At 42.4% G+C, this 12,589-nt stretch overlaps 1 long non-coding RNA gene across 1 annotated transcript; it reads left to right on the top strand.

The window, feature by feature from the left end:
- Positions 1–8,847: 8,847 nt before the first annotated feature.
- On the top strand, positions 8,848–12,081 carry LOC139838428 (uncharacterized). The gene is made up of 3 exons (XR_011754966.1): positions 8,848–9,659; positions 9,749–10,020; positions 10,668–12,081. It is a non-coding gene; the product is annotated as an uncharacterized lncRNA (long non-coding RNA).
- The last annotated feature ends 508 nt before the right edge of the window (positions 12,082–12,589 follow it).

The following is a 12,589-nucleotide window of genomic DNA, read 5'->3' as shown; positions in this document are numbered from 1 at the left end:
TTCATATTCATGTTTTAAACTTGTTCAAATCTTGGTCAACAAACCTAGGATTTGACGAAGATTCAAATGGGTATCAAAAATTAAAACCAAGGTCTGCTCATCTCATATAGTAAGCATTCAATTAAATTGATAAACAAGGTCTAGACATATTCAAACTAGCAGGAAAATCATGTATCTACCCCTAAATTATGTCTTATGAAGACAAGCATGCATGGAGAGAAGTGGTTTTTGGTTTCAAACATGGAAATTTCAAAAACCCTACCAAGATCTACATTTTGGAGTGACTAAGAAGGATATATGCTTAATTTTTCATATTCATGTTTTAAACTTGTTTAAATCATGGTAAAACCTAGGATTTGACCAAGATTCAAATGGGCATAAAAATTCAGGAAAAACAAAAAATGGAAAATCAAGGCACACAGTCTTCTTATGTCACATAGTAAGCATTCAATTAAGTTGATAAACAAGGTCTAGATATATTCAAACCAGAGAAATCATGTATCTACCCCCTAACCCTAAACTCTGTCTCATGAAGTCAAGCGCATGAAGATATGTGGTTTTTGGTTTCAAACATGGAAATTTCAAAAACCCTCCCAAAGAGCTTCATTTTGGAGTGACTAAGAAGGATCCATAGGAAACTATGTACTAATACAGTATAATGATCACCTGAGTTATTAGAGCAACAAGTCTGTCACGTGCGTAAGGTCCCACACTTCAGTGAGCACAAGTCACGTACGCTAGGTAGGCAAACTCCCAGCCATCTTCTTTGTCAAGAGAGAGGCATCAACACACACACACTCTCTCTCTCCAATTATCCACCTCCGTTGGCTGCCGGTTTTGGCAGGTCGTTTCTAGCTCAGCTCGTAGGCCATGGTGTGCAGGCTCTGTAGCCATGGCGATTTGGTCGCGCCATGTGGTTCGTCCCCGGCTGGGACGAGGATCAATCCGGACGGTGGCTGTTAAGGACCCGATCACATTTCTTGCTTTCAGCATGGGGTCTACCATGTAAATCTTAGGGATTTAGACGTAATTTCCTGTTAATTTTGTGTCCTGTTGTAAACTGCGCTCTGATGCGTATTGGAAATCTGGGTCCTTCAGGATCGTTCGGTTGTCCCTCTAAAAAAAATCTCTCTCATTCTCGGCCTTTCTCGCTCGCTCGCACGAGTCGCACCCCCTGCATCGACAACAACCCTGCACAACAGTCAATATCACCAGAAAAAGGATAGACACCATAAATAAGTGGGGCCCCGTGACTGCTCTCCCTTCGTCTCCTCCTGTGTGATCCCTCTTCCTCCGACTCCCGACCTTGCGGAAAAGAAAAATGAAATGAAAGAGTTTCACTGGACGGGCAAACACATGTGCTGCCTAGTAATAATAATAATAACGTAAAAAAATCGACCTACGAATCTATTATTAAATAAGCTAAACTAGGGTTTTACCCAGTACTACGGATCAATTTATGAAAATCCAACTACGGGTTTCGATTTGGCATGCTAATATAAAATTATATAATCTGAAATAGTATTCCTCTAAAAAATCATTTTGGTATGCATCGTTTGGTACTTTTCATAGCTAGAGTGCTTACTCCCTCCGTTAGCAAATAGACTTCGTATGTCATATAGTAAGCATTCCAGTTGATAAACAAGGTTTAGACATATTCAACCAGAAAAATCATGTATCTACCCCCTATCCCTAAACTCTGACTTATGAAGTCAAGCATCAAGAGATGTGGTTTTTGGTTTCAAACATGGAAATTTCATTTCTAAGTGCGGGCAAACCAGCCTTTAGTTTAACATATTTCTAAGTATAGTACAAGGTTTCAGAAAAATTGAGTGGGGGCGGCTGCCCCCCTTGGCTATAGTCTGGATCCGCCCATGCTATAGTTTGAGGCCATTTGGATGACGTCGAAAAAATTCTTTGATTAGAAATGGGGTTGTTCGAACCCCGTAGTTGGATTTTTTTGAACCTTGATCTGTAGTACTGGGCAAAACCCTAGTTTAACCTGTTTAATTATAGATTCGTAGGTCGATTTTTCTACGTACCTTTTTATTATTACTCTACTATGCAGCACATATGTGTTTGCCCGTCGAGTGAAACTCGGAAGGAGAGAAGAAGGAGGGAGAGCATTATGGTGTCTCCCCTTTTTCGGGTGATGATGTTGACTGTTGTGCAAGGTTTGTCAGTGAGCAGGAGGTGCGAGCGAGCGAGCGAGTCGAGCGAGGCCGAGAATGAGAGATTTTTTTTGTGAGAGGGACAACCGAAGGATCCTGAAGGACCCAGAGACTTCCAATACGCATCCTGATGCGTCTTCTCTTGACAAAGAAAATGGCTGGGAGTTTGCGTACCTATTGCACGTGACTTGTGCTCACTGAAGTGTGGGACCTCACGCATGGGCACCACACGTAAGTGACAGACCTATTGGTGTAAAAACCTCGGTTGATTATTATAGTGCATTAGAACAAAGTTTCCTATGGATTCAAGGGTAGGAAATCCAAGTTAACTCATTTACATGATATTATTTTTTCCATGAAGCAAAGTTAACACATCTATCAATTGGTACATTTTGGAGTGACTAAGAAGGATCCATGCTTACATTTTTGTTTTCACGTGTTAAACTTGTTTAAATCTTGGTCAAACCTAGGATTTGACAGAGATTCAAATGGGCGGAAAATTCAAAAATAAAAACAGAAAAATGAAAAACCAAAGCACATACGTAGTTTTCTTATGTCATATAGTAAGCATTCAAGTTGATAAACAAGGTCTACACATATTCAAACCATACAAATCATGTATCTACCCCTAACCCTAAACTCTGTCTTATGAAGTCAAGCATGAAGAGAAGTGGTTTTGGGTTTCAAACATGGAAATTTCAAAAACCTCCCAAAAACTTCATTTAGAGTGACTAAGAAGGATAAATGCTTCCCTTTTCATTTTCATGTTTTAAACTTGTTTAAATCTTGGTCAAACCTAGGATCTGACCAAGATTCAAATGGGCATCAAAAATAAAAAAAAAATCAGAAAAATGAAAAACCAAAGCACACAATCTTCTTATGTCATATAGTAAGCATTAAAGTTGATAAACAAGGTCTAGACGTATTCAAACCAGACAAATCATGTATCTACCCCTAACCCTAAACTCTGTCTTATGAAGTCAAGCATGAAGAGAAGTTGTTTTGGGTGTCAAACATGGAAATCTCAAAAACCCTCCCCAGAGCTACATTTTGGAGTGACTAAGAAGGATAAATGCTTAATTTTTCATATTCATGATTTAAACTTGTTCAAATCTTGGTCAAAAATAGGATTTGAACAAGATTCAAATGGGCATAAAAATTAAGAAAAAACAATAAAATGAAAAACCAATGCACATAGTCATCTTATGTCATCTAGTAAGCATTCAATTAAGTTGATAAACAAGGTCTAGACATATTCAAACCAGAAAAATCATGTATCAACAAGCTACCCCTAACCCCAAACTCTGTCTTATGAAGACAAGGATGAAGAGAAGTGTTTTTTGGTTTCAAACATGGAAATTTCAAAAACCCTCCCAAGAGCTACATATTGGAGAGACTAAGAAGGATAGATGCTTAATTTTTCATATTCATGTTTTAAACTTGATTAAATCATGGTCAAACCTAGGATTTGACCAAGATTCAAATGGGCATAAAAATTCAAAAAAAAATGAAAAACCAATGCACATAGTCATCTTATGTCATCTAGTAATTAAGCATTCAATTAAGTTGATAAACAATGTCTAGACATATTCAAACCAGAAAATTTATGTATCAAGCTACCCCTAACCCCAAACTCTATCTTATGAAGTCTAGCATGAAGAGAAGTACGTGGTTTTTTGGTTCAAACATGGAAATTTCAAAAACCCTCTCAAGATCGAGCTTCATTTTGGAGTGACTACGAAGGATACATGCTTAATTTTTCATATTCATTTTTTAAACTTGTTTAAATCATGGTCAAACCTAGGATTTGACCAAGATTCAAATGGGCATAAAAATAAAAAAAAACAATAAAATGAAAAACCAATGCACATAGTCATCTTATGTCATCTAGTAAGCATTCAATTAAGTTGATAAACAAGGTCTAGACATATTCAAACCAGAAAATTCATGTATCAAGCTACCCCTATCCCCAAACTCTATCTTATGAAGTCAAGCATGGAGAGAAGTACGCAGTTTTTGGTTTCAAACATGAAAATTTAAAAAACCCTCTCAAGAGCTTCATTTTGGAGTGACTACGAAGGATACATGCTTAATTTTTCATATTCATGTTTTAAACTTGTTTAAATCATGGTCAAACCTAGGATTTGGCCAAGATTCAAATGGGAAAAATTGAAAAAAAATTGAAAAATCAAGGCACATAGTCTTCTTATGTCATATAGTAAGCATTCAATTAAGTTGATAAACAAGGTCTAGACATATTCAAACCAGAGAAATCATTTATCTACCCCTAACCCTAAACTCTATCTCATGAAGTCAAGCGCATGCATGAAGATATGTCGTTTTTGGTTTCAAACATTGAAATTTCAAAAACCCTCCCAAGAGCTTCATTTCGAAGTGATTAATTAAGAAGCATACATGCATGCTTACTTTTTCATATTCATGTTTTAAACATATTCAAATCTTGGTGAAACCTAGGATTTGACCAAGATTCAAATGGGTATAAAAATTCAAAAAAAACAAAAAAGGTCTTCTTATGTTATATAGTAGGCATTCAATTAAGTTGATAAACAAGGTCTAGACATATTCAAACAAGAAAAATCATGCATGTATCTACCCCCTAACCCTAAACTCTGTTTCATGAAGTCAAGCATGAAGATATGTGGTTTTTGGTTTCGAATATGGAAATTCAAAAACCCTCCCAAGAGCTTCATTTTGAAGTGACTAAGAAGCATACATGCTTACTTTTTCATATTCATGTTTTTAACTTATTCAAATCTTGGTGGAACCAAGGATTTGACCAAGATTCAAATGGGTATAAAAATTCAAAAAAACAAGGTATTCTTATCTTATATAGTAAGCATTCAATTAAGTTGATAAACAAGGTCTACACATATTCAAACCAGGAAAATCATGTATCTACCCCCTAACCCTAAACTCTGTCTTATGAAGTCAAGCATGCATGAAGAGAAGTGGTTTTTGGTTTCAAGCATGGAAATTTCAAAAACCCTCCCAAGAGCTTCAGTTTGGAGTGACTAAGAAGCATACTTACATGCTTACTTTTTCATATTCATGTTTTAAATTTGTTCAAATCTTGGTTAAACCTATGATTTGACCAAGATTCAAATGGGTATAAAAAATGAAAACCAAGGTCTTCTTATGTCATATAGTAAGCATTCAATTAAGTTGATAAACAAGGTCTAGACATATTCAAACCAGAAAAATCATGTATCAAGCTACCCCTAACCCCTAACTCTGTCTTATGAAGTCAAGCATGAAGATAAGTACGTGGTTTTTTGGTTTCAAACATGGAAATTTCAAAAACCCTCTCAAGATCGAGCTTCATTTTGGAGTGACTACGAAGGATACATGCTTACTTTTTCATATTCAGGTTTTAAACTTGTTTAAATCATGGTCAAACCTAGGATTTGACCAAGATTCAAATGGGCATAATTTAAAAAAACAAAAAATGAAAAAACAAGGCACATAGTCTTCTTATGTTATATAGTAAGCATTCAATTAAGTTGATAAACAAGGTCTAGACATATTCAAACCAGAGAAATCATGTATGTACCCCCTAACCCTAAACTCTGTCTCATGAAGTCAAGCATGATGATATGTGGTTTTTGGTTTCAAACATGGAAATTTCAAAAACCCTCCCAAGAGCTTCATTTTGAAGTGATTAATTAAGAAGCATACATGCATGCTTACTTTTTCATATTCATGTTTTAAACTTATTCAAATCTTGGTGAAACCTAGGATTTGACCAAGATTCAAATCCGTATAAAATTAAAAAATAAAATAAAAAACAAGGTCTTCTTATGTTATATAGTAAGCATTCAATTAAGTTGATAAATAAGGTCTAGACATATTCAAACCAAAAAAATCATGTATCTACCCCTAACCCTAAGCATGTATCTCGTTGTTTGCGCTATGATACAATATCTACCTATGTTACAAATCTCCTCTCTCCTACTTAATTAGCTGCCACATCAGCAGTTTTGTGGGACCAATATGTATGATACTAGCTATGATACTAGCACTATCATGTGGGTACCTAAATCTCGAGTCAAAGTTTGACACGAAACCGATGTGGACTTTATTAATGGTGGAAGGGAGTAACAATCATAAGCACATTATTATTATTGATTGAACAACATTTTATTTGATGTGCCATAAGAAGTTTAGAAACTCCTAGCCCCTGGAGGTGGCGTTTTGGCACACGCGTGCATATGCACCCATTATTGAAAATAATAAAAAAACAATTATATAAATGTTAAAAAAATCTGACATAATTTTTTTGGTATACATTGTGACATCCTATGTTCGTTCATAAGTTTTTGTGGAAAAACAACATTTTGTGTGGTGTGTACAAAAAAGGCAAAAAATGTGTTGTATGTAGTCGTGTTACAGCATCAAAATTTGTCTTTTTTACAGGAAAATTTTAGTTTAGAATTTTTTGACACTTTGAAATGTGGATTCACATAATGGATTCCTCTACCTCGACCCCCTTGGATTCCTGAACAGACTTACAGTACTACTAGTAGGGCCTACTATTTTTTTATTATTATTACCTACTGCAGCCAAAATTTAATCTCATCGAGCGGTAAAATTCCCCGCCAACGCCCAAATATCTCGCGCCGCAAAGTTTCAGATCTGCGAATATTTTTTCCCCTCAAAAGAAGGACTGCGAAATTCCCTTTTTCTCCTCTATCGCCCAGCTTCGCCCTAGTTTCGTCCGCAAGCCCTCAGAGAAATCGCCCCTCTTACCTACCTCCCACCTTCACGGCCGCCGCACTTCGCCGTTCAAGCTGCCACGGCTTCAAACCTCGAGGCTGCCCTATCCGCTTGATCCGCACCTACTCCGGCGTCCACTGCACCGTATCTCTTTCGCCGACTCTATCGACCACTGCACCTGACCAGCTTCGCCGACACCGACGTCCCCGTGCACTGCACATCATCTGCTTCACCGACCTTCTACTTCGGCCGGCGCGCTGAACACTTCATCAACCGCCCAGCATGTCCTTCTCCGACCCCCCAAGATCTGCTTCCCCGGTACCCACCGCAACAGCAGTCCCCTCGCCGACCTCCACGTCACCCTTAAGAACGCGGAACACGTCTAAACGCCGCCCAGAAATAGGTAACCAGACATCCCTGCGCATTTTGTTCTGTTAGGAGTATTGCAGCTGACTATATTTCTGAATTCTTGCTATATTTTTAACTTACAAGTGCTTTCGTTGGTAACCACCTCATCCTTTAGATTTAAACACGACGCATAAGTATTTTTTCCCTGACTTAACCCACCCATTTTCTGAAACTCTACATGGTATCAGAGCCTAGGTTTCCTTCCTGCTAGTGCTAGCCGCCCCAAACAGTACCATACAAGTTCTTCCTTTGACCACAAAAACCACCGTTGAGATATAGAAATCCCGGTGGCGGGAGGCCGCATCAGGTGCTCTGCGTGGGTTGCGGCTATCACACACAGCGATGTGAGTTGTGTGAGATCGGCGACTGCTCGCGCGGGGACAAAGAAGAGGGTGAAAATCGTTTTGGTTTAGAAAGGAGAGAAGAGGAAGTTAATCCGTGGCAGAGAGATCTGGATCCGTGCGAGGGGGAGATGTTGGAGGCGTGCGGAGTGGGCTGAGCCTTTGAGCGCAGGGCGGAGCCGGAGGTTGGTGCTGGACGTTGACCAGCGCGAGCCGGTCGATGTGGCCAGGTGCGGTCTACCAGGTTGGCCAGGGCGCGCAGACGAGGCGCCATCCGAGTGGAAGTGAGGAGAAAATGGAGATGTGAGGCTATGAGGATATGTTGTGATGGAGTTGATGAGGCTACGGTTGAGTCGTGATGGAGTTGATGAGGCTGCGGTTTAGTAGTGATGGTGATGGTTGTGGATATGTCCAGGGGAAAGGCATGCGTGCCTGAGGTGAGACTGGTTGAGGCCTGACCGGGGGATAGGCATGGGTGCTTGAGGAGTGGATGGTTGAGGCAGGAGTTGGCTGGGGGTTTGTGGGAGAGACGGAAGAGGTCAGTGGCCGGGCAGTGGAGAAGAGAGGCTGAGGACATTGAGGCGAGTGTGGATGGTTCTGCGGAACTTGTGTGGTGAGGCAGCCGGGGTTGTTGAGGACGTGTATGGTTAGGAGTTGTGCCTATCCCAGATGGTTGAAGCTGGATGTCTTCGCTGCTGATGAAGAGATGAATCGAGATGACAAAATGATGGAAAGTGCAATGCTGTCATGTATCCTAGGAGTTATGCTGAAAGTTCATTACTCGTCGTTGTCATATGTGTCATGTTGTTGTTGCAAGATGGCCATGGTTTTTTACCCATGATCATCTTGAGGGGGTGTGTTGGACCATAAGTGAGTTTAGTAGTAGCGCTGTAGTAATATTGTATCCAGTGTGAGGCCCATAGAGGCCCATGTCCAGTGGTATTGTAACCCTAACTCAGATGATATAAATACAGAGTGTGGTGGTCTGAGTGATTTAACCCACCCATTCTCTGAAACTCTACAAAATATGAGCCACCAATCATGAACCGTTGAATGCTCTACATGTCCATGATTGACAACAACAAAGCCTTTATTCCCAAACAAGTTGGTGTAACGGCCCAGGGTAGCACCCCTATTAGATTTGCTTGTGTTTTTATTTTGTGCATCATCATGGCATCATGCATGCATCACATCCATGTTTTAACAAAATAAAATTATTTTTATTAAACCCTATTTTGTTGTTCAAACTTCTCCCCTCTTTCATTTCAAATTATACCCATCCTTTCTTTGTTTAATTTCACAACTAAAATCTATTTAGAAATGGTTTTGAAAACAAACAAACAAAAACAAAACAGTTTTAAAATAAAAATAAAAAGGGAGCAGACCTCCCAACCAGCCAGGCCTGGGAAGGCCCAGCCGGCAGCCCTCTCCCTCTCTTCCCCGGTGGCCCATCTCTCTCTCTCTGGCCTTTCTCCTCCCTCTCAGCCCAACGCCTGGACTTCTTCCCTCTGGCCCGAGTCGGCCCGACCCAGCCCACCTTGCCACCGTACCGCTTCGAGGAGAGGAGATTCTCCTCGTTGTCGTCTTCTCCAACGGAGCACGCAGAGGGCGTGAACCTCTCCCCGCTCACGTCACCGAGCGCCTCCACCACCCAACCACTCCCCCTCCCCTTTTAATCTCCTCGAGGCCTCGGCAAACCCTAGCCTCCCCCTTTTTTCCCCCTCCTCGCGCCGCCACTTTCCTTCCCCTTCTTCCTCTGTGAAGCACCGAGCGCCACCGCCACTTCCTCGTCGTCGCCTGCTCGTCTCCGGCCACCCCGAACCCATCCAAGACCACCGTTCGACGCGCCTTGATCTCCTCTACCTCCTCGTGCAAGGAATCGACCCGAGGCGCCCTCTTCCCTCTTCGTTTTCGCCGATTCCTCCTCGGCGTCTGCGAGCTCCGGCGCCGATTCTGGCCGCCGTGGTCACCCTCCGGCGACCTCGACCACACCACCGTGCTCGGGGTAACCTCCTCGACCCCCTGGACACCTCCGTTCTTCCCCTTGCTTCCTCCTTCTTCTTTCTCATGTCGGTGCCGACCCGTGCCTCGCAGATCCTCACCGCCGGCGAACTTCCGGCGCTCCCCGACGACGGCGCCACCTCCCTTTGGTCCGCGCCGACGAGGCGACCTCGAAGCCCCACCCTCGCTTCCTGGAACGCGTCCGCTCGCCCGCGCGCGTTCGTGCCTTTCGCTGGTGATCACCGCGCGCCGCCTGGTGGTCACCGCCCTCTCTGTCGCACAAGCTCGGCCACGTCGTCCGCCACGCGGCATCCACGTCGTCGCATGGTCCCATCCGTCAGCCAGTCGGGCTAGGCCCATCTCCGGTGAGGAAAACCCCCTAGATCCAGATCTACACGTTTTTCAGATAGGCCCCTGTCTGTTTCTTTTCTTAACCCGCAGCCCCTGCACCTGTTGGTTTCCTGCAAAACCCCCTGTACCTTGTGAAATCAACCCGGGGTCCTCCCCCCTGTATGAATATGATTTCTGGGTCCTTCCGTATTTAATAAAACCTGTTTTATGTTTTAAATTAACAATAAAACTTAATCTGTTAATAACTTTTAATCTGTAACTCGAAATAAAAAGTGTTCTATATGAAAATTGATCAGAAAAATGTGCTGAACATGAATATGCCATCCATGCTTGCTGTTGCATCATGCATCATATAATTTCGTGCTAGTTTGCATTACCACCTAATATGGAACATATGGAATATGAGGGATACTACATAAATATTGTCCCGGTTCCATTTAACTTTGATGTAGCTCACCCCTGCCATGTTGCTATGCTAATCCACCCTTAAACTTGTCGGTAGAGAATGCAACTCCAACCCTAACTGTTTGTCCGGGGTTCCGACTCCGATTAATATGGATAAGTTGCACCGCATCATCCTTGCCATGTCATACATACCATCTTGATCATGCTGGATCTTCTTTATCCGTAGTAGTAAGATTGCATACATTGTGTGTTCCAGCATTTGCTTCTTCCCGGATAGGATCACGAAGTGGTGATGTGAGATACGACAAGTTCTTCTGCAGCTTTTCACAGGCGAGCCCACCCCTTCACCTATTTTACATTTACATGCTCTTTTGATCTATTGCTATCCCTATGTTGCGATTCTGTTGTGTCACGTGTCCTATTCCACCTGTTACCCTATATGATCCGAGATACACCTCCTTGCCCTACCTGATGTTTGTTGTTTGCCAGCTTTGCGAGTCGTAGGCGAGTTTAGGGTTTTGTTGCTATCTCGAAATGTTCGGGATATCTTGTTGGGAGGTTATCACATGCTATATCAGTTGTTGGAGAGAATCATGATTTACTTTATTATTAACAACTAAAATTGTAAGCAGAGGCATCTGTGAGCCCCTTTGCGAAAGCATCGGAACTTTGACTCGCTAATGTCCCCTAGGACCCGAGTTCTTGTTATCTGTTCCGAGATTGAGCGCTCTACCCGTACGTGGGGGAGTGGGACCCCCATCACCCACTACCTTTCCTCGAGTCTATTTATTGGGAGCCACAACCTTGGTTTTATTTGCTCATATGCACGATGCATGATTTACTTCTGTTGCCTTCGGGTGTTTATATTCTGTATTGTACTCATCTTGTGGAACGATTAGCGACAGCAGGTTGTTCACACTTAGCTTAGCCGTTGGCACAAACCTCTGGGTCCGTATCGGAGTACGGCCGAACTTCGTCACGGGTAGCTTAGTGGGGTGGCTCCCCTTAAACTTTCTCTTGCATTGGGAACGGTCTTGATGTGAGACTCCACCTGTAGCAAGTGGGTTCGAGCATGCGTATGGTTACATTTGGGCAACCCCTGCAGGGCGTACATCTTATCGATAAGCCGTGTCCGCGGTTATGGACGACTTGGAATTGTATGGCTTGATCATAGAACAACTTACACTATTATCTTGTTGTTAATAATCTGATAATAACTTGATTAGTAATTTAGCATTACTACAACCGATACCTAATAAAACTTGTCCACCGTTGAGTGCCTTTTACATTGCCTCTTCGCAATTGTTGAAGGGGATATGTGTAATCGGCTGGGTTATGTTTGTGTAGTATTTATCTGTTACCTTGTGCGCTCTCTTATCTTCTCTGAGTAGACGGATGTTGTAGCGTGTCTCTATTGGATAGTAGCTTTGCTGCCGCTAAACTCCACATATAGCCGGGTGAAGTTTATACCGCCCACCAGCGAGCATAGCTGGTCTTGTCTCGCAAGTACGTGCCAATGGTACTTACCCTCGCCTTCCTTTCTTTTTGTCTCCTCCCCCTCCTGTCGGCAACCGATGGCCCGACTTTGACAGGTACGAGATGATGACGTTAGCAAGGTTTCCCTTCCGGCTTGGCCTGGGCAGGGTTATGGACGCCATCGTTTATCTTCAGGACTCTTAGTCCAGTTTGTATCTTGTCCGTACTCGGACGTATTCGAACTTCTGTATGATTTGGATCTTTGTATGTATCTATTTGTATCTTGACTCGTTGAAGTCGTTGTTGTACATATGTATCTTGTGGGCTCTATTGTAATCCTGTTGTAATGTTACCACTCGTGTTAATTCCTCTGGCATCACGTGTGTGATTCTTCGCGCACGTCGTGTCGGAGGGCGTCTCTGAATCGATATCATATGGATTTCGGCGGGTTCGCTGGAATCCTCATGGTACCGGTTCCGGGGCGTCACAAGTTGGTATCAGAGCTCAGGTTGACGGTACCCCACTAGTCCAGCCTGTAGGATAACCTTGCCAACGGACGTTGTGTCTAGTGTCAAAACTATTTTCTGAAAACTTCGTTGGATAGTTCTGATTAGCTCTGATTTTTCTCCTTACCTCTATTCTTTCTCATCTTACCTATGCGAGTTTTGGGTCTTCTCTCTTATCTGAGTTCTCCGAGTCTTA

Source organism: Lolium perenne, chromosome 3 (assembly GCF_019359855.2).
Source record: "Lolium perenne isolate Kyuss_39 chromosome 3, Kyuss_2.0, whole genome shotgun sequence".
NCBI lineage: Eukaryota > Viridiplantae > Streptophyta > Magnoliopsida > Poales > Poaceae > Lolium > Lolium perenne.
The sequence above is the reverse complement of the archived record's forward strand: the minus strand, read 5'-3'. Positions and strand labels throughout refer to the sequence as shown.